The sequence below is a fragment of the Notamacropus eugenii genome, chromosome 4 (assembly GCF_028372415.1).
Source record: "Notamacropus eugenii isolate mMacEug1 chromosome 4, mMacEug1.pri_v2, whole genome shotgun sequence".
Classification (NCBI taxonomy): Eukaryota; Metazoa; Chordata; class Mammalia; order Diprotodontia; family Macropodidae; genus Notamacropus; species Notamacropus eugenii.
The window spans coordinates 79,266,503-79,288,031 of record NC_092875.1 but is presented as its reverse complement, the minus strand read 5'-3'; the positions used below and the strand labels follow the sequence as shown (position 1 = coordinate 79,288,031).

At 39.6% G+C, this 21,529-nt stretch overlaps 1 long non-coding RNA gene and 1 pseudogene across 2 annotated transcripts; one reads left to right on the top strand and one right to left on the bottom strand.

Moving 5' to 3' along the window:
• The first annotated feature begins 601 nt into the window (after positions 1 to 601).
• Positions 602 to 2,078, top strand: LOC140500094 (creatine kinase B-type pseudogene; annotated as a pseudogene). The gene has a single exon (XR_011965615.1). The product of XR_011965615.1 is annotated as a creatine kinase B-type pseudogene (transcript).
• An 8,918-nt stretch (positions 2,079 to 10,996) lies between these two features.
• Positions 10,997 to 15,277, bottom strand: LOC140500093 (uncharacterized). The gene is made up of 2 exons (XR_011965614.1): positions 14,361 to 15,277; positions 10,997 to 13,870 (listed from the first exon to the last, which is right to left on the bottom strand). It is a non-coding gene; the product is annotated as an uncharacterized lncRNA (long non-coding RNA).
• Between the last annotated feature and the right edge of the window lie 6,252 nt (positions 15,278 to 21,529).

The window sequence follows — 21,529 nt, the reverse complement described above, 5'->3', positions numbered from 1 at the left end:
AGATGAGATTGCCAAAAACCAAGATTAGATAAAGGGATTTCCCCATGGTAACCAATGGAGGTATCCCTTTGTTTTGAAATCCCCTGGACCAGGCTTTCCTTTTCCGAAAGGACATCATCTCCAAGGAGTACTTCTCTTTATTAAAATTTTTATAGTATTTTTTCTAGTGAAAATCTTACCTGCTAACATTAAATTTTCTTTAGTAGAATTCAATTAAATTCCTAAAGCCAAATTTTGTAATTCTGCTTTTGTAATTTAATTTTATCTTACTGTGGGATTTTGTCTTTGTTCTATGGTTATAAAATTGTAAGTAAAAATGGTGGTGGCAGTCAGATTTTCAATAACAGGAGAGATTTATGTCCTTTTGAATCTCTCTCTCTCTCTCTCTCTCTCTCTCTCTCTCTCTCTCTCTCTCTCTCTCTCTCTCTCTCTCTTTCTCTCTCTCTTTCCCACCTCCAACCCCCACCCAGAGATGTTTACATTTAGCTAATTAATAAATTTATTTCTGACAAACATGACAAAAAGTACTGAATTTTTCTTCCACAAATACTTGATGACTTTACTGTAAAGGTAGGTCCCCAAGAATACAATGATAAGGACTCGGTGACTGAGCTCGAGCCTCGGTGGCCTGGGAGCCCCGCGCAGCCGCCGCCGCAGCAGCATCCTCGCCGCCCGCTCGTCCTCCGCGACCCCCGGAGCGCCCTCGCCTCCTGCCATCATGCCATTCTCCAATAGCCACAACATGCTGAAGTCCCGCTACCCCGCCGAGGAGGAATATCCCGACCTCTCCTCGCACAACAACCACATGGTTAAGGTGCTGACGCCTGAGCTCTATGAAAAACTCCGGGATAAGGCTACATCAAGCGGCTTCTGCCTGGATGATGTCATCCAAACCGGTGTGGACAACCCAGGGCACCCATTCATCATGACTGTGGGCTGTGTGGCTGGAGATGAAGAGAGCTATGAAGTGTTCAAGGAACTGTTTGATCCCATTATTGAGGACAGACATGGAGGCTACAAGCCTTCTGATGAGCATAAGACTGATCTTAACCCTGACAATCTGCAGGGTGGTGATGACCTGGATCCAAACTACGTTCTGAGTTCCCGTGTTCGAACTGGCCGAAGCATCCGAGGATTCTGCTTGCCTCCACATTGTAGCCGGGGCGAGCGCCGTGCCATAGAGAAGCTGTCTGTGGAAGCTCTGGCCAGCCTGGAAGGTGACCTCAATGGGAAGTACTATGCTTTGAAAAACATGACTGAGCAGGAACAGCAGCAGCTGATTGATGACCACTTCCTCTTCGACAAGCCTGTCTCCCCACTCCTCTTGGCTTCTGGCATGGCCCGAGACTGGCCCGATGGCAGGGGCATTTGGCACAATGACAACAAGACCTTTCTGGTGTGGATCAGTGAGGAAGATCACCTGAGGGTCATCTCCATGCAGAAGGGAGGTAACATGAAGGAGGTGTTTACACGGTTCTGCACAGGGCTTACCCAGATTGAAACCCTTTTTAAGACCAAGAACTACGAGTTCATGTGGAATCCTCACCTGGGCTACATCTTGACATGCCCCTCCAACCTGGGCACAGGCCTACGTGCAGGTGTCCACATCAAACTTCCCCACCTGGGCAAGCATGAGAAGTTTGGTGAGGTTCTGAAGAAACTGAGACTGCAGAAGAGGGGGACAGGGGGTGTGGACACAGCAGCTGTGGGTGGTGTCTTTGACATCTCCAATGCTGACCGACTGGGCTTCTCAGAGGTGGAGTTGGTGCAGATGGTGGTGGATGGTGTGAAGCTGCTCATTGAGATGGAGAAGCGTTTGGAGCAGGGCCAGTCCATCGATGACCTTATGCCAGCCCAGAAATGAGCAGTTGGCCCCCTGAATTCTGCGCTTTCTAATTTATTGGATGAATGAATAACCACCATCCTTCCTGCCTGTGGCGCCCTGGGGGGCTCTGGATGCAGCCTACCTAATCATGCTGTAGAGAAGTCTTCCTTCCTTCCTTCGGTGTTAGAGTTTTATTTTTGATGGCTGAGATGTTGCTGAATGCTGAAATAATAAAACTATTGTTTTGGCCTGACCCAGGTCTCAGGGCAAAAAAAAAAAAAAAAAAAAAAAAGAATACAATGATAAGAAATGTTGGAAAACATGACTAAGGACTAACAAGCAAGAAAGGTCAAAGATTTCCCACATTTAGCAGTAACTATCCTTTAAATGAGTGATTTTTGTGACAAAATGCCAAACCCATGGGAGAAATAGACCATGTACATAAAACTTACAAATTTTATAATGAACTTTATTTTTAGAGAGGTGATAAATGGCCCATCAGTCCTGTGTCTGGGGTAGGGTCTCTTCCAACTATTCAAGACCACTCATATGGGACAGCTGGAAGGGGCACATCTGGAGTGAGGAAAAGGTCAATAACATCCTAGACAGCTGATGGGGAAAGTATGTGGAAAGTTCTCCAGGGATCTCAGGGGAAAGTTGCAGCATCAGAAAAGGGTTTTCACCAGCCACCTGGGCAACAAATAGGCCTGGTGTCTCCATTTAGAAGGATCAGAGAAGAGATTACCATCATTATATTAATTGGTGGGATTAGTAGCTCAACCTTCCCTCTCCCTTCCCTATCCCCTCCCCACAAAACAATGGTTCACAAGCTTTTCCTTTTTGTACAAAAAAAAGGTACACAATGTTGTTTCAGTTTTCCAGTCCCCAAGAATTTTAGGCAACAAGATGCCACAGTGAATAATCGGACTTGTTAACTCTGGGCAAGTCACTTAGTCTGTCTGAATCTCTGTTTCTTCATTTGTAAAATGAGTATAAGAAACTTATCTACCTCATAGGGTTGTGAGGATCACATGAGATAACAAATGTAGTGCTTTGAAAACTTAAGGGGAATCAAAGAGCTCATGCTTATTAGGATGTAGAAATATGCTATTTATAGGAATTAGGTGTCAGAAAGTAAAGTACTTTCCTTGGGTTGAATTTAGCTTCTCACAGTTTTGGAAACTTAGTCATCTTCCCAGCAATTTAGGGATGGAAGACAAATCAGTGAAAATGCACAGGGAAGGAAGAAATAGACAATCAGAGTATCCTAAGGCATATCTGTGGTGGTGGAGTGTCTAAATGACTTGACCAATTGCCAAAGGTAATGGCCTCAAGACTTGATCCTCCAAGGATTATTGCTTTCCTCTTGTATTTACATAGGAATGCTAACTAAATGGAGTGGGAACAGGGGGACTTTGCAAGGATTCTTTAGTATCGGAAAAAATAGATCAAATAGGTGTAATGGGGCTTGACACCTACTCAGGCCACCAAAAATGGTAGCCTTCATATGGGAGACACTTGAGATATAATCCTGAGCTACAAGACAACTGCATTTATGGACATTCTGCATCAGTCTATTATGTGGTTAAGAGTAACCTTTTTCCATTGGGGCTTCAGCTGGAACTGAAACCTTGTGTATTTTTTAAATTACCTCACTAAACACAATCTCTCTCTCTACTGCATTTATAAATCTGTGGGTGAAGGACTCATTCACTCATTATAGTTGATGAAGTTTGTTGTGTTCGTCCTTCGTTGCCAAAGAAGACCATGCCATCAGAGAAATGATGACATGACTTGCACTTGACTTTGTTTTGAGTGAGGGAAGGCTATGCAGGTCACCAGTCTCACTTCTCCTCCAGAGCCATCTGAATCCAGTGACCAGATATTCATCAGGATGACTGGAGATGACCCAGGGTGAGGCAATTGGGGTTAAGTGACTTGCCCAAGGTCACACAGCTAGTGAGTGTCAAGTGCCTGAGGTGAGATTTGAACTCAGGTCCTCCTGACTCCCTCACTGGTGTTCTATCCACTGCACCATCTAGTTGCCCCTAAGTTGATGAAGTAGGATAAGGGGGGAGGGCCTAAGGGCCCTCTCCCATCCCTTAAGCCACATGGACTCCAAGAAACAGGCTTGGGTTTGGACCTTGCTTTCTTTGTCCTTTTCAGTTCTAAATTGGGAGGAATCCTCAACTAGGGACCTTGAGCCATGTGGAATTAGGACCAAGGATTCCAGGTTGGATATTCCAGACAGCCTAGCAGGGAAGCTTTGAAAAGTCAGGGTCCTGGGACTGGGGGGAGGGGTTAGGGGAGGAAGATGGAGGTAGAGCTTGAACTTGAACATGTTGGAACTAACACCATGAAGGAATTCAATTAAATTGTAGCCCTAATCTCTCTCTTCTCTTTAATGAACTGAGGCCCTGAAGATATTGGAATGAAAAATGTTTGTTCTTCCTATATCTCTGAAGTAAGTACTCCTTTGTAAAAGCAAAGCCAATGTTGAGTGGTTAAATGGAATTTGGGTGCTAGTCACTACCCCCCTAAAAATGGAGGCAGAACATTCAATGGGGGAGCAAGGCAAAGGCAGAACAGACTCCTTCCAATCCCCTCAGGATACTGGAGAAGGAGGGAGTGGGGAAGAGAGAATGTAACAGACCTGACCCTCAGAGTCAGGGGCCAAAGCACAACCCACTTTTCCTTAGTAAGTATCTATGTGTTCTATAGCGAGCAATATCAGTTCATCTACATTCATAGAAGGTGGCTAGCATTTGCAGTTATAAAAGTAGTCAAAATGCTTTCTTACACACAGTAGAAAATAACTACAGAGACCAGGTATTATTTACAGTTAAAATTTTATTAGCCTTGCCACAAAAATGGCAAGCATCACATAATATCATGAGAAATGAAGCTGATTTTTTTTAACAGCCTAACTGCTAGTGAGGACCTCATTTCTGAATTTATGCACAATCAGGTCACTTACTTGAAGAAAAAAAAAATCAAGATTAGTCAAATCTGTTTTCCCAATCATACAAAACTTTTATGAAAATAAATATATACATGCCCTTGGAGGATCCTGGATAAAAGTATGGGGGGGGGTAGAGAATAAACCTTTATTTAGTGCCTATTATATGCCAGGCACTGTGCTAAATATTTTACAAATGCTGTCTCATTTGATCCTCACAACAACCCTGAGAGGTAGGTGCCATTATTATCCCCATTTTACAGTTTGGAAAACTGGGGCAGACAGAGATTAAGTCATTTGTCCAGGGTCTAGGGAACAAGCAGAGCTTCAAAAATGATATTCTATGTAGGCAATGTCTTTTTTTTTAATTTAAGGTTTTGAGTTTTTTCTCAAAGCTAGTAAGCATTTATTTTCTCTCCCTTTCATCTTTCCCCATGAGGAGGGCAGGGGGAAACAAAGAAAAAGAAAAACCAAAACTTCTTTCCCTGTCATTCTGATATAATTTTGCCTAGAAGTTTTTTCAGAATCCTAATAACCATTTAGGTTATTTGTTTTCTCTGAGGCCAGAACCTGTCTTTAAGCATAATAATAATATCTAGGTTTTTAGCTCTATAATTTCTGCATTATAGTAAATATATATTTGGCAACAATTACCTACCACATGAACTCAGAGAGGAGATATTTTTTCCTTAAGGCATTTGATGCTATGGGAGTGAAGCTGAAGGGAGAAATTAATGCTAGATATATAAGTCTGGGAGTCATCTGCGTTGAGATGGTGCTTCAATTTATAGCAGTTGATGAGGTTGCCAAAAGAGACCTGATCAGGGAGAGATAAATGAGGAGATTCAGGCCATAGCCCCAAGAAACGTGTTCTCTGAGGAGACAAGAGATGGCTTATACTCAAGTAAAAGTGCTAAGGAGTAACCAGACAAGCAGGAAAGGAGCCAGGAGAGGAGTATTGTCGTAAAAAGCCCAATGAGAGAGTGGCCAGGAAGGTGGTGGTCAAAAGTAAAGAAAAGGCTGCAGAGACATCAAAGCGGGTAAAGAGTGAGGAAAGGCCATCAGATTTAGCAGCTGAAAGGCTATTAATTTAATGGAGGGAGGGGTGTTTGGGGGGGGCCTGGCCAATAAGAGCCCAGTCCTTACAGCATGGGTGATATCCACTATTCTGCAATCCAAAGAGAAGCTTGGTGAGCCTGCTTTCAGATATGCAGGATAGAGAGACCCTTTCCCTCCCCAAGTACAGGTGTCCTCTGGCTTCCTGAATGGCACTTGTAGAATGGTGACAAAGTTCCTTCTAGTTGGCTTCAGAGCTAGAACTGAATGCACACAAAAGGCTTTCTTCCCTGGTATATTTGAATGAAAAAGAAGAAATGTGATGGTCCTCTCTGTGAGGAGAAAGGTATCAGCAACAACTGCCTGCCTGTCACCTACAAGCAAATGATATGATCTCCATAATGAGCTGCCATATGACTGTGTCTTTCCTGATCTTAGGGGAGATGACTATTGGGTCAAACGGGATAATATACATAAAGAGCTTAGTAGAGTATCTGACACATAGCAGGTACTTCAAAAATATTTTTCTCTTTCCTTCCCTGTCTCCCACCCTGCAGACAAAAATGTACCAGGTTACAACCCTGTGAGATTCTAAAGATCTCAAAGGTATCAAAGTCGCCTTTAGCAGATGGAGACTGCATCAGCAGTAGCCAATTCTGGTCAGGTGTCAGCCCCAAAGAGTGACCTGCTTGATCGAGGCTAGCAGTGAATTGACTGGCAGCTAAGACACCATGTCCTACAAGGAGGAGGGAAACTCATTCATCAACTATGCCACACCCAGGAATGAACTTGATGAGGATTTTTGGAAGGGAGAAAAAGACTCCAAAGGCAACCATTCATCCCCCAAGTTGGGAAGGTGACTGTTAGTTCACTCTCCTCAGGGACTGATGTAGAGGAGAGAGAGTACACTCTCTACAGTGGGGTAGAGGGTTGTACCACAGTCCTTGTGACAGATAGATAGATAGATAGATAGATAGAAAGAAAGAAAGAAAGAAAGAAAGAAAGAAAGAAAGAAAGAAAGAAAGAAAGAAAGAAAGAAAGAAAGATAGATAGATAGATAGATAGATAGATAGATAGATAGATAGATAGATGATAGATAGACAGATAGATAGATAGTAAATACAAAGAAAGGAAGAGAGTGCCTGCCCTCAGGAGGAGGAGCTCATAGTCTAATGTGGGGAGGGAAGAAGGTGGAGATAATATATAAAAAGAACCTAAATGCTGAAAAGGAAGTACTTGGCAAGAGAGGAGGAACACTGAAGTCCTTCAGTCTGGTGGAAAATGGAAAGAGGTGTCTTCCTTGGTCCTCCTTCTTAGGTAGTTGAAAATCTGGGAAGACTTCTCCAGTTTCTACCCTCACACTTTCCAACCAGAGGAAGGAAGGCAACTAAGGTGCAGGGGGTACTCAAAACAAGGGTGAGTACCTTTTCAGGCAATATCCCTTAGTAAAAGCTCATTGACATTATTTCATTAATTAATGTGGAGAAATAATAACTGGTCAATTGATATTGAGAGGAGCATATCAAATGGAGGCTCATAAGCTCTAGTAATAGAAAGCCCCAAGCCCCAAAGATTATCCTTGGATAAAATTGGACTTGAATCTACCTCAAACACTTACTAATTGTTCAACTCTGGGCAAGTGGCTTAGTCTTTCTCAATCTCTGTTTGCTCATTCGTAAAGTGGGTATAATATAAGTACCCACCTTATAGGGTGGTTGGAAGGATCAAATGAGATAACAAACACAATGTTCTGCAAAACTTAAAATTATATAAATGCTATCTGTTCTCAGACAACAATTGACTGAATGGTAGGATCAAAGAGCTCATCCTTATTAGGAAATAGAAATATGCTACCTATAGGAATTAGAGTACCAAAAAGGAAACTACTTTCCTTGGGCTGAATTTAGCCCCTCAATAATTTTAGAACTTGGAAATCATCTTTCCAGTAATTTAGGGATGTAAGGCAAAACAGTGAAAATGCATAGGTAAGGAAGAAATAGACAATCAGAGTATACTAAGGCATATTTGGGGTGGTGGGAGGGTCCACAGGATCTCTAATTTCTGGAGGGTTAGTGGGTTCCAAAGAACACTGAGGTCTTGTCAAGTCTGGAAAGCAAAAAGTGCTTGGACTCAGCAGAATCTGGTGGGCAATGAGAACAGTGGACAGTGGTCAAGGAGCAGCAGGATTTAGAGGTCAGTGTAATCTACTCTTGGTTAGGGACCCCAGGTTGTTGTGTTTGAATTTTGTTTTCAAAGAGGATCATGACATCAAGGAAATGATGATATGACTTGTAGCTGATTTTGATTTGAGTGGGGGAGAACTGTGCAAGCTTTAGCAGCTCTCTATCCTTCTCCTCTCTAGTTGGGATGGGGACAAACTGAGAAGGATCTGGTGCCCACAATATCAAGTGTCATGGCCAGTGGGATAAATAATTCTGAGGCAAAATGGGACATGTGCAGGGCTAGGTGGAGTAGGGACAGGGCATAAAGGTATCTTTGAGAACATAAAGGTTTCTTTGTGTCTTTAAGGAAGAGGAAATAATAGAGAGGGAAAGGGCTGGGGAAATTGTTTTGAAAAAGAAGAGAATGGCACCCCCACTCTGTGATCCACTATAGTAAACAATCTGGAGCACTTTTTTTTTTGGCCTGTATATTATTAACAGATGGGATTTGTGAGGGAAAAATGGAGGGACAAAAATGGGTTCTGGAAAAGAGGGTTCCTAGATTGGCATGGAGCGGTAGGAAAGGAGAATTTTCCACCACTGCCACCCTTCATGGGGAAATGCTGTCCAGGGGTTGTGTTTGTAAGGGTGAGGAGAAGAAGTCATGTCAGGATTGAGGGAAGTAAAGGTTCTCATAACCAGGGGACAGGATTTGAGTTCTGGGTGCTAGATCGAGAGGGAAGTTAAGGAACAACCATAGGGAGAGGAAAAAAAGAGAGATATAGGTTACTTCCTCTCTCCTCCTATACCTAGGCATCACCCTTGGTAACTTCAATACACTTAGTAATTATCATCATAATTTTCTTAATCTCACCTCCATGATCTCCATCCACACTAAATTTCTGCCATCGACACTGCAGATTTGACTGCTCTACCTCCAAGATCCTGAATTCTGAAATTCCTGCTTCTAACTTGAATTACTTTGCTTTTCAACTTCACTCCTATATTGTGGAACACAGATCCATCTCAGACATGAACCCATAGCTCCAGGGGCTATTTTAGCTCTTTTGTGAATCGGACCCTCATTAGATGCCTTTACATTGCCTGTCTTTGAACTTCTTGTGCCTGAAGTGACACCCCTAAGCTGATTTTGCTATTTGACTTGAGGAAACTGATTTTGACTATTGGACTACGACAAGTCAGGACCAAGTGTATCACGAAATTAAATATCCAGCCTTACTGTATCTAAGCACTAGGTCTCTACTTACTTAGAGTCAGCCCAGAGCCAAAATCTGAACCAGGGGAAAGGTGAGAAAATTAATGTCTTAAACTTTCATTACCCCCAAACTTTCATCTGGGATCAAACTTCTATTGCTTCCTGAGGAAGGATGAGAAAACCAGCAATCATCCCTCTCAATTTCTCTATATCCAATAAGGATATTACTATCTTCCTAGCCCTTCAGGTTTGCAACCTCATAAATACTTCACTTTTCCTCACCTCCCCCATATTAAGTCTATTGCCAAATTTCCAGGAATATTTTATTCATATCCATTCCCTTCTCTACATCCATTCTAGTATGTGGCCACATGGCTGCTAAAATAGAATTCTTAAAGTACACATTTAATCATATCACTACCTTTCTCAAGAAGCTTCTGTGGTTCCCTATGGCTTCTAAAATAAAATACTTCTTTCTATAATTGGCATTTAAAGTCTTTCACAATCTTCCTCCAGCTTAACTTTTCAAACTTATTTTATGTTACTCTCCCTTACATATGGTACATCCTAGCTGAACTGTCCTACTTGTTCTTTGAGCTCAGCTTCTGCGCCTTCTAGGGAGTTTTCTTGACTTTGGTCCCTATTGATTGCAATGCCAATTTTATGTGTACACACATGACAGCTGAGGTACTTCATTAGAAATAGTCCAAATTAGCTCATGTGTTGCCTTCCTTAAAACCACAAAGTCAGTCTCATTGGTTGACCTCTGCCTCTTTAGAACCAATGTAATTACAACTGTCAGACTGTAGGTTGATTAGACATTATACAAGATCTGGAGCTGGATTCTATATACTCACTAGCTCAGCTACCTTCCAGAAGGGAGAGAAGAAAGCCTGCTATGTATCATCCAAACTCAAAAAAGAAAAGAGTTTGAGAAAGTCAAAGGCATCATACTTTACATGAGCTATCTGATCCCATTTGGTCTTTCATCTATAAGGAGAGGAGTCCTATGAGGAGAACCCTGATCCCTGCTAATTTTAACTCTTGCTAAGCTAAAGGTTTTCCACCTCACCCCACCCTCTGCTGAGGAAGCAATTAAAACCCAGGGCTTCCTTCCTGGGTAATTGTCTTCTCTCCTGTCTTTTGGTGCATTGGCCACTTTACTGGGTCAATAGTAGTCTTAACTCTTGTCTCATTTTCTCTTCCCAACCAGCCTTGGACCTCTATGGATAGGAGGCAGAGAAAAGATGAGTATGATTCCTTGCAAGCTGATTTTGATTTCATGTATGTAAAGGATACCTCATTTTGTATTTTTCCACCCCAATAGGATTGAAATAAAACATACTTCTGTTTTGTTTTAAAAAAAAAAAACTATATAAAGGGAGTGTGCTACTGTAGCAATCATACAGCAAGACATCAATATCTGATTTGCCCAAGTCATGCCCTACTTGAGCCACTAACCAAATTATCCTGATATAGTTTCTCTGGCACATGTCTAGGATAGTCTCCCAAAAGGCTATAATCTTGCTTTTTTCAACCAGAGAGACTTCAGGCTATAAACACCTAGATAGATTCTGACCACAATGGTACACAGCTACAAGTGGTGACTGAGCAAAGTAAACCCACTCTGGCCACCATAGTTAGGACTATATTACTCATGACAGCAAAAAAAAAAAAAAAAATCTGTGATCCACGTGAATCCCTTGAATCTGGAATCTTCCCTGTCAATCTGAAATGACCCCGTCCCCATAATTTTAGGACATTGCCACTCAAAATACTGTTGGTTAGCAAGGATTTATTAAGTGCTCATGATATTTCAAGTTCTATGTCAAATCGCAAAGAAAAGCAAAATAAACCATTCTTGCCCTGAAGAAACATATATTACAATGGAAGAAATACCATACAAAATAACTTGTTGTTCAGTCATTTCAGTCATGTCTGACTCTTCATGACTCCATTTGGGGTTTTCTTGGCAAAGATACTACTAAAGTGGTTTGCCACTTCTTTTTCAAGCTCATTTTACAGATGAGGAAACTGAGGCAAACAAGGTGAAGTGACTTTCCCAAAATCACACAGTTAGAAAGTGTCTAAGGCCTGATTTAAACTCAGGAAGATGAGTCTTCCTGACTCCAGGTCCCAAATTCTATCCATTGTACTGCTTAGCTGTCCTACAAATAACTAACTATATGCATAATATATTTAGAGTATATGCAAAGTAATCTGAAAGGGGTGTGTGATAACTGTGATTTTTTTTGATATGTATTGTTCAATAGTGTAGTCATACTGATAGGTTTCCAATATTTTCAAGTCAAATAGTCCTAATGTCCACAAAATCTAGAACTACAAACCCATAACTTTGTACTTTTCCACTGGCTTGACCCCTTCTTATCCTGTGTCAAACAGTTAATGAACACAGTTTCTGATTAGATAAGACTCCTGGGTGACTGAAGAGGTTTGTACACCACTGCTTTCTTGCTATCTCGTGTAAACCCTCACCCAATAGCCAACCCAAACCTTTACCTAATTTCTGGTCCTAATAACCAGCCTGAGCCTGATATTCATAAGTGACTCTAGGAATTTCCTCACCACATTTGGATCCAATTTCAAATGCCTCTTTTTACATCTGACATCAATGACTTGTTCTCAACCAAGCTCATTAAAAAAAAACTGTACATCAATTTATTCATTTAGAGTGGGCCCATGTTAGCTCTCCAGAGCATCTTCTTCTTGGATCCATTGGCCCAGAGAAAAAGAAGGTCATTTGATGAATTGGAACAAGAGCATAGGAAGTAAAAGGACATATCATCCAGACAGTGATGCTGCCTCAGAAACTCCCTTTGCCTCACTCCCTTTTGCAGTCTGGTGAAACCTATGGTGCTCTTTAAAGAACCATGTTTCCTTAACCAGAAAGAGGATCTGAAGTGCTCTCTCCTTCCTTTGAGAAGGAATCAAGTTCCCTCCAGAAGTACAGCAAGGGCCTCAGGGCTGAAGGGAATGCTTCCATGGGCCAAGAGTTGGTAGTAACTGATTTTTCCCCTGCTTTTGGTTCTGCCAGAATTAGAACAAGTTGAAACTTCATGGGATGGAGAAGATTCTGGGAAGATGATCGAATAAGGTAGGAAATTACTTGGCTCTCTTAAATTCCCCCACAAATGATATAAAATAGCACCTCACAGTGAACTTTAAGGGACAGAAATAATTAAAAGTCAGGGTAAAGCTGTTGTATGTCTAAGACAATTTGGGAAAATTTTAGGAAAGACCCAACTTCCCTGAATGGATGTTAGACCTGACTGAAGTGCAAATATGTTTGGGAAGATATTATAGAATCAACAAACAACAAGCCCTGGGGGCAATTCTATTGAGTGACTGCCTCACCTTCAGGAACTTTCTCACCTCATAGACTGTGTGGGGGTCTAACAGTTGACCCAGAGAAGATTGCAGGACACTCCACTAGCTCTGGATACTGGGTCCAGGTGCATTGATCAGACAGTATCCTGAGCTGTGACTATGGGTGGGAAGGAGTGAGTACATGCTGGTGAGTGCAATAGCAGAGAGGCAAGAGCCTACTGGCTATGGTCACTCAGAGGAGAACAGGGTCCCTGGTTTTGGTACCAGGGCAAAGGGATGAGCTGAAGCTTGCAGTCACAGGATGGACCACAGGGAGCAAGAGCACTTTCAATGACAGAATTTCTGGTGGCCCTGGTCATGGCTCGAGGGAGAAAGGAGTACCTGAAGTCAGGCTCCTGTTAGAGCTCAGAAAATAGCATCATAAAAACCTGATGCCTGAGATATTATCCCCACACCTCAGAAATAGAGCCTGACTTTACCACAAAGTTGATGAATAAGAAATAAGGATTTATACCAGGAATGCAGGGGTGGTTTAACATAAAGAAAACTATTGACATAATTGATTGTATCAGTGACAAAAGAAACAAAAATCATACGATTATATCAATAAATGAAGCAAAAGCCTTTGGCAAAATACATTTGAAAGCATAAGTGTAAATTTTTTTTCCTTAAAATGATAAGAAGCATCTACCTAAAACTATCAACAAGTATTATTCGTAATGAGGATAAGCTAGAAGCCTACCCAATAAGATCAAGAGTAAAACAAGGATGCCATTTGTCACCAATATTGTTCAATATTGTATTAGAAATTCTAGCAACAGCAATAAGAGAAGAAAAAGAAATTGAAGGAATCAGAATGGGCAATAAGATAATAAAATTATCTTTTTTGCAGATGATATGATGATATGCTTGAAAAATCCTCAAGATTCAATTGTTGAAATTATAATTTTAGCAAAGTAAATCCACATAAATCATTAGCATTTCTATATATCACCAACAAAACCCTGCAGAAGAGAGAGTAAGAGATATCCCATTTAAAATAATTGTAGAATGTACAAGAGAAACCCAGAAACCACATGAGCATAATTATAAAATGCTTTTTATACAAGTAAGGTCAGATTAAATAATTAAATAAATATTCATTGTTCCTGGATGGGCAGAGCCAATGAAGTAAAAATGACAATTCTACCTAAACTAATCTACTTAGTCAATGCCATCCCAATTAAATTGCCTTCAGATACTTACTAGATACTACATATGACCCTCAGCAGTCACTTAGCCTCTCTTTGCTTCAGTTTCCTTATCTGTAAAAATGAGAATAATAATAGCATCATCTCCCAAGGTTGTTGTGAGGATTAAGTGCCTGGAAAATAGCAGGTGCTATATAAATGTTAGCTATGATAATAATAATTATCTACTCTAGGGTCTAAGTCAATTAATAAACATTTATTAAGGACCTACTAGCACTGCGCTAAGTGTTGGGGATATAAACAGAAATAAAAGCAAAGACAGTCCCTGCCCCCAAGAAGATTATAATCTTATAGGGGAAGACAACTTATAAAAGAAAGCTAAAAAGGAGTTGAGGGAAGAGAGATACCAGGTGCAGGTTGGAGAGTTTCAGAGAAGTCCAAAAGCAGTGTAACCCATGGGAAATGGGTCACTTCTGGAGGTGGAGAAGTTAGCCATGGTTCTTCCTGCTCTGGTCTTGGTCACTTCAGGTACAGTATCAGGGCATGGCGGCTATAGCCATTTCTCAGCAGCTCCCAATCTTAAATTCAACTGTTATTCACTTACCCAGGTGAGCAGGAAGTCTCCTTCTGATCACAGTAGCTCACTCCCACCTCCCAACATGGACACCAGAAAGTCTCTCCCTAAAGAAGAAAAAATCAAATTCTGCTTACCCATGGGTACTTCCCAGTCCTCTAATCTTCTCACATGGCTCCTTAGTCTTTGAAAGCATACATTCTCCCCCAAAAGAAAAAGAGCAATCACCAAAAATGACAACATCTTTTGATTGCTTTGAATCATCATTGACATCATCTGGAAAGAAAAAATAATAATAATTCAACTAGATAAGAAAAAGAGTATGGCATAGGCACAGATTAGGGCACAGCATGGGCATGGGTTGCAGCTAAATTAGTAGGTGTCTGCAGTTTTACACTAGCCTGGTAATCAGTCCTTCATTAAACTACTACTTTCTATGGGATCTTGAAGAAAGTATCAGTGGTGCACAAACTCTAGCAGCTCTTTCCAGGCTTCCATAGAACTATAATCTCAATAACATAGGCACTCCTTCCAACAGGGAAGATTGCAACCCATCTAAGTCTTCTCACCTTATCTGTATCCTCCCACAGATCCTCCATAGAGAGTCTGCACAAAATGCCTAGGGCCCTTCCCCTAGTTCTCATATTGTTTTATCGATATGATGGAATATGGCCAGCTAAGTGGTACAGTGGGTAGAGTCAGGAAGACTCATCTTCATGAGTTCAAATCTAGCCCCAGACACTTACTAGCTATGTGACTCTGGGCAGCTAAAGAATGAGCTAGAGAAGGAAATGGCAAAAATGCTCTATATCTTTACCAGATCTTTGCTAGTATCTTATACCAAGAAAATCTCAAACAGCGTCATGAAGAGTTGGACACAACTGAAATGACTGATATACATACATATGTACATATGTAGATTCATATACTCACACACATTCACACATATGTGTGTGTATTCTTATACTAAATTAAAGGCTGACCTCCAACTAGACATCACAGACTGGATAATGGGTATTTTTCATCCACTTGGTTTTTCCTATTTAGATTGTTAAGACAATCTCTCTGGAATAATCATAGCCTTAATTGAGGAGGCCCTATAATGCTCTGGCTTGATGCAATATGCACGATACCATCTGCAAACAGGAGCATCCAGAGGGTTTCACCATCAATAGGTAATCTTTGTTTTGTTTGGACTCTGTGAAAAGTATCATCCATGACATTGGGGAGCATAAGTATACATCCTTGTTTTATGTCTTAGTTGATTAATTACCAAGAGATCACTGAACAAAGTTATTAAGGAAACTCAAACGAGCTTGACAAAGGGTAAAAGACAAAGGATTCTGGGAAGATGGCAGAGTAAGTCAGAAAATTTTCAGCTGTCCAAATTTTCTCCACAAAAAAGGACAGAGCCTCAGAGGGAATGTAGAGCAGCAGAAATAAACAAAAGTTGGGGTAAAGTAATTGTCATAAAACAATCTAAGAAGTCCTCAGGAAAGAATTAATATTCTGGGGTGGAGGTCTGGCCTGAGTGAAGTGCAAACACCTCCAGGACAACTCTGCAGAATCAATAAACAGTAAGCCCTAGCTGGGTGGAGAGGCAGCCTCAGCCTTGGAAACTTTCATCTCACAGACAATGAAAGGGATTGCTGGCTGAGTAGGAGAAGAGTAAAGGACCTTCCACTGTCAAGGGACACTAAGCACAGCTGGGCTGGCCAGATGCCTCCTGGGCCAGGGATGTGGGAGAAGGAGGTAGCACACACCTGGTGTATATAGTAGCGGAGGGGCAGGGACCCTGCTGCCTGTACACATTTCCAGGAGAGCAGAACTATTTTCAGTTCCAGGGCAGAAAGGACAGCTATATCCTGCAGTCATAGGAGGGACTACAGGGAACAAGAACATTTGTGGGACAGTGTAACTGGGGACCCTAGCCATGGTTTAGGAGTAGAGAGGAGAGCCTAAGGTTGGGCCCCAAGACAGATCTCAGAAAATAAGAGCTAGAAGGCCCTGAGGCTTGGGGCATCAACTCCCACACCGTGGGACTAGAACATGATTATGCTAATAGTTGCTAAAAACAAAATAAAAAATAAAAATTAGCAAGCAAAGGAAAAACAATCCAACCATAGATAGCTACTATGGAGATAGGGAAAATCAAAGTTCATATTCACAGGAAGATAATGGAGTTAAAAAAGCTATTCTATTTTCAGTGACAAACATCAAATAGTCCCAAGCACAAAAAGAGTTCTTGGAAGAACTGAAAAAGGACTTTAAAAATCAAATAAGTGAGATTGAGGAAAAACTAGAAGACAAAAAGAGATATCCAAGAAAATTTTTTAAAAGTTATGAGAAGAAAGTTAACCAACTTGAAATAAAGAATAAAAAACTTATGGAAGGAAGTAATTCCTTAAAAACTAGAATTGGGCAAGGGGAAATTAATGACATTCTAAGACAACAAGAAATAATAAAAACAAAATTTAAAAAAATGAAAAAAATAGAAGAGAATGTGAAACATCTCATCAGAAAAACAACTGATCTGGAGTACAGATTAGGAGAAATAATATGAGAATAGCAGGACTGCTTAAAAATTATTATTAAAAAAAGAATCTTGATACAATATTACAAGAAATTATCAAAATTTCCCTGAAGTTCTTGAACAAGAAGGCAAAGCAGAAATAGAAAAAAAATCTACAGATCATCACCTGAAAGAGATCCCAGGAGGAAAACTTACAGGAATATCATAGCCAAGTTTCAAAGCTCCCAGGTGAAGGACAAAATATTGCAAGTAACAAGAAATAAACAATTAAAATAACAGGGAGCTACAATAAGAATTACACAAGACCTAGTACACCAGACTTACTGCATTGAAGGACCATAGATCTTAGAATATTATATTTCATAGAGCAAAAAGCTAGGGTTATGAACAATAGTAATTCACCCAATAAACTTAAGTATAATCCTGAATGGGAAAAAAAAATAGATATTTAATGGACTAAAAGGCTTTCAGGCATTCATGACAATAACAGCACACCTAAATGGAAAATTCAATATATAAGATCCAAGCGAAGTATAGGTAAACCTTATTAAGTTTTAATTATAAGGACCAATTATAAGGGACTCAATAAGGTCAAATTATTTACTTATTATAAGCGAAAATGTTGCCAGTACTCTTATAACTGTTTTCATTATTTGGATAGTTTGAATGAAACTGGACAGGATGTATGACAGGATGATTCTAAAAAGAAAAATAACTATGTAGGGAGAGATAAAAAAAGAATACTTATCTCACGTAAATGAGGCATAAAAGGAAGAATTGATGTAGAAACTAGTAGGGGAGAAGGTGAGTAATGCTAGAACCTTACTCTCATCGGAAATGGGTTAAAGAGGAAACAACATATCTATCTAGAAGGGTATAAAAGTCTTCTAAATCCAGAAAAAAATAAGAGGGCAAGGGAATAGAGTGGGGGAGAAGATAAGGGAAGGACTCTTAGAGGGGTGGGTAGATTAAGGAATAGGAGGACAAGTTAGCAGGTAGAAGTAAAGTAGAGGAATGAGAAGGGATAGGGTAAATAGTGTGAAAAGGACAGTGAGGATAAACAGGGAGGAAAATACACAAGTAGTCATAGGTTAGAATGTGAATGGGATGAATCTACCTATAAAACAGAAATGGATAGCAGATTAAAAGTTCAAATTCAACAATAAATTGCTTTCAGGAAACACAATAAAAATGAGAGACACACAACAAAGATAAAATAAAGGACAGGAATAGAGTTTTTACACAAAAAAAAGCAGGGGTAGTAATCATGATCTCAGATAAAGTTAAAACTAAAATAGACTTAATTCAGAGAGAAAAATAGGTAAACTGTACTATGTCAGCGATATTATTCAATATTGTTTTATTGACCATTTAAAATAACTAGACAATATAAAATACCTGAGTGTATAGCTTCCAAGACAGACACACAAACTATACGAACATAAACATAAAACACATTTCATACAAATAAGGTCAGATTTAATCACTGGTGTAACATTTCTTGTCTGTGGGTAGATAAAGCCAATATAATAAAAAATGACAATTTTACCTAACTAATATATTTATCCAATGCCTTCCCAATTAAATTACTAAAAAATCATCTTACTGAGTAAGAAAAAAAGCAAAGATCATTTGGAAGAACAAAAGGACAGGAATTTCAAAGAAACCAGGGAGGGAAAGACATAAAAGAAGGAGATTCAGCACTATCAGACCTCAAGTTATATTATGACAGCATTGCTGAAGTGGCAAATAAATAATTTCAATTATTTTAAGTTAAAATTTTCTTGTATAAATAAAACCAATGTAGTCAAGAATAGAAGCAATGCAGAAAAGGGGGGAAAACTTTCACAGACAATCTCTCAGATAGGATATGATTGTATTGGAATATTGCTATGGTGTAGGAAATGATGAGCTGGTTAATTCTGAAAAACATGGAAAGACTTGGACCTATAAAGGAAGATGCTATCCACCTTCAGAAGAGATCACAAGCGGAAATATGCATAGTATGGTGTTACGAGTATATATGTATCAGTCTATATGTGTATATATTTGTGTGTTTATAGATATTCATGTATATATGTGTGTGTGCATATATGTACACACACATACATACATATATATACAAATACATATATATACATGCACACACACATATATATCTGTGTTTAATTGTAGCCTTCTTTAGGGTGAGGTAGAAGGTGGAAGAAGGGAGGGGAAAAATAAAGTAAAAAGCACACAGCAGAGAACAAAAGAAAAGCTAGGTAACTTGAAAAACCATGTGTAGTACTTATTATATAAATTTTCCTGAAATGGAAATTTATTGTTTTATATTGAATCCCCTCTTTTGTTCCGTTATGTACATGGCAATGGTCTTTTCTTTTTCTTTTCCCATTTTGCATTTAAGTCTAACACGAATAAAAAATTTACCAAAAAATTAATTATATAACCATAAAAAAAACCAATAGTAAAAGAGGGAAAAAAAACTCATATGATCTTAACATATGTATAAGAGTCCTTTCTGTAAGGGAGTCTTTAAGGCAATATTTTGCTCTGCTGAACCAAGTGCGATCAGTAAAGAGGAAGCACAGCAGGATTTTGCATTCTCTGCACTTTTCTCAGCTACATGATTATAAAGTTATGGTCTGCTGGAGAGACTTCTTTGAAAAAGACTCTCTTTGGGCTTTCAACAAGATGACTCAGTCCACCCCTCTCCCCATATCATATCAAAATAAGGACAAATGCACCAAATAAAATAAAAGAACAACAAAGAAAAGATGGAAAAAGAAAAAATTCTGAAGTGGAAAAAATCTCATAGGAAAATTAGCACAAAAACTTAAGAAATGAGCAAGAAACAAGGGGTGGGGGTGGAGGCTGTCCCTCCGGTATAAGGAATGAAAGCTACAAGGCAAGATAACATGAGAAAAAAATTTTCAGGACAGAAGATTGTTACTAACAATTATACTTATGAAAATGACTGTACCTAACAGAGAATGGGCATACAACATGAACCTCCAGAGTAGCTTAAAGTTACAATGAGGAAGCTATAAAGGAAGACCTTACACCTCTAAGATGAGAAATCAGACAGATAAAGATGAATGGAAGACTTGAAGAAGTAGAAAAGATGGTGGAAAATCTCCATGAAGCTGTGGACTATCTAAGGAGAATAGATCAGGCAGAATGTACAAAGGCAGGGCAAATTTTTTTAAAATGGCAAAACTGAAAGACCTCCAATTTCTACAGACCCAAAGCCTTAGCCAGCAAAACAATCTTAGAACAATTGTGTTCTCAAAAATACACAAATAAAATATCTAAATGCCATATTCCAGGACCATTTTGCTGACGACATTGCAGTTCACTGCCTGAGATAGCTGTCCATGGTGACAGGATCTGAGACAGATTATGGTGGGGTACAGTGGTAGACATGGAGAGCTGAAGCAGAAATGGGACTCAGTGTTGTAGTAGCAATTGTCATGCAGAACCAGCGTTACAAAAGAGACCAGACTGGCAGCTAGGATGAAACCACTTCCTACTCCTATCCTTCCTCACTCATGAGCCACTGAGTCAGTACCAGACATGATGCACTTTAGACCACTTCCTATCCCCTCATCTCATATGTGTGGTTAAGATGACAATATTAAGATTGTATGGGAACCTCTAACCCAACAAAAGAAAATTAAGGAGTAACAGAAGCAGGGTGCTCCATACAGTTAGGAATTAGATAATAAGACCCATCCAGAACCCAGCTGGCACTGGAAGAGAATTTGCACCAGGAAAACCAGTGTGAGGCATGGCACATGGACCTAAAGTACTAGGAGTATTGAACAAGGAGTTATGTCAGAGAAAACATGAATTAAAAAAAGAATGAAGAATGACTATGGATTAAAAAGAAATCCCTGATGAAAAGAATAATTATACAATAAGCCTAAATGAAGTTATAGGAGAGGGAAATAGCTTGACCACAAGGACAAGAATGGTTGGAAAAAATAAAAGAAAACATTTTTTTTAAATGAAAATGGAATTGGAGTCATCCAGGTTGCACTATGGATAAAGCACTAGCCCAGGAGTCAGAAAGATCGGAGTTCAAATCTAGCCACTTACTAGCTGTATGACCCTGGGCAAGTCACTTAATCTGATTGCCTCCCCTCAAAAAAATGAAAGTTAAATTGAAAATAAGAGCTCTGAGGGGGAAAAAATGGAAGGGGAATATATAAGAGAACAGAAAGTAGAAGTCCAAGTAATGAACTACCTAAAAAAAATGCAATGGAATAATCAGAACTTAATGATTCCAGGAAATATTAAATACATAATAAGGTATGTACATAAGGTATATACATCTCAAAAGAAAACAGTAAAGGGCTTTCAAAAAGCACTTTTACACCAATGGATCATGAGCTAGGACATAAAAGCTTCATATACAAATGCTGAAAAGCAGAAATTTTAAACGCAGGGCAATGAAAATTCTAATTAAGAATTCAAGCTTAAATGAAGATTAAACAACTTATTCCTAAAAAATTCATGGGCAGGAGATAAAAATTATAAAAACAATAGATAATCTCATAGAAGACAATAAAAATAAGATGACATATCTTGGGAGATGAAGCTAAAAGCAATCCTGAGGGGAAAATTTTTGTCTCTAAACTCTTCATCACCAAAAGAGAAAAAGAAC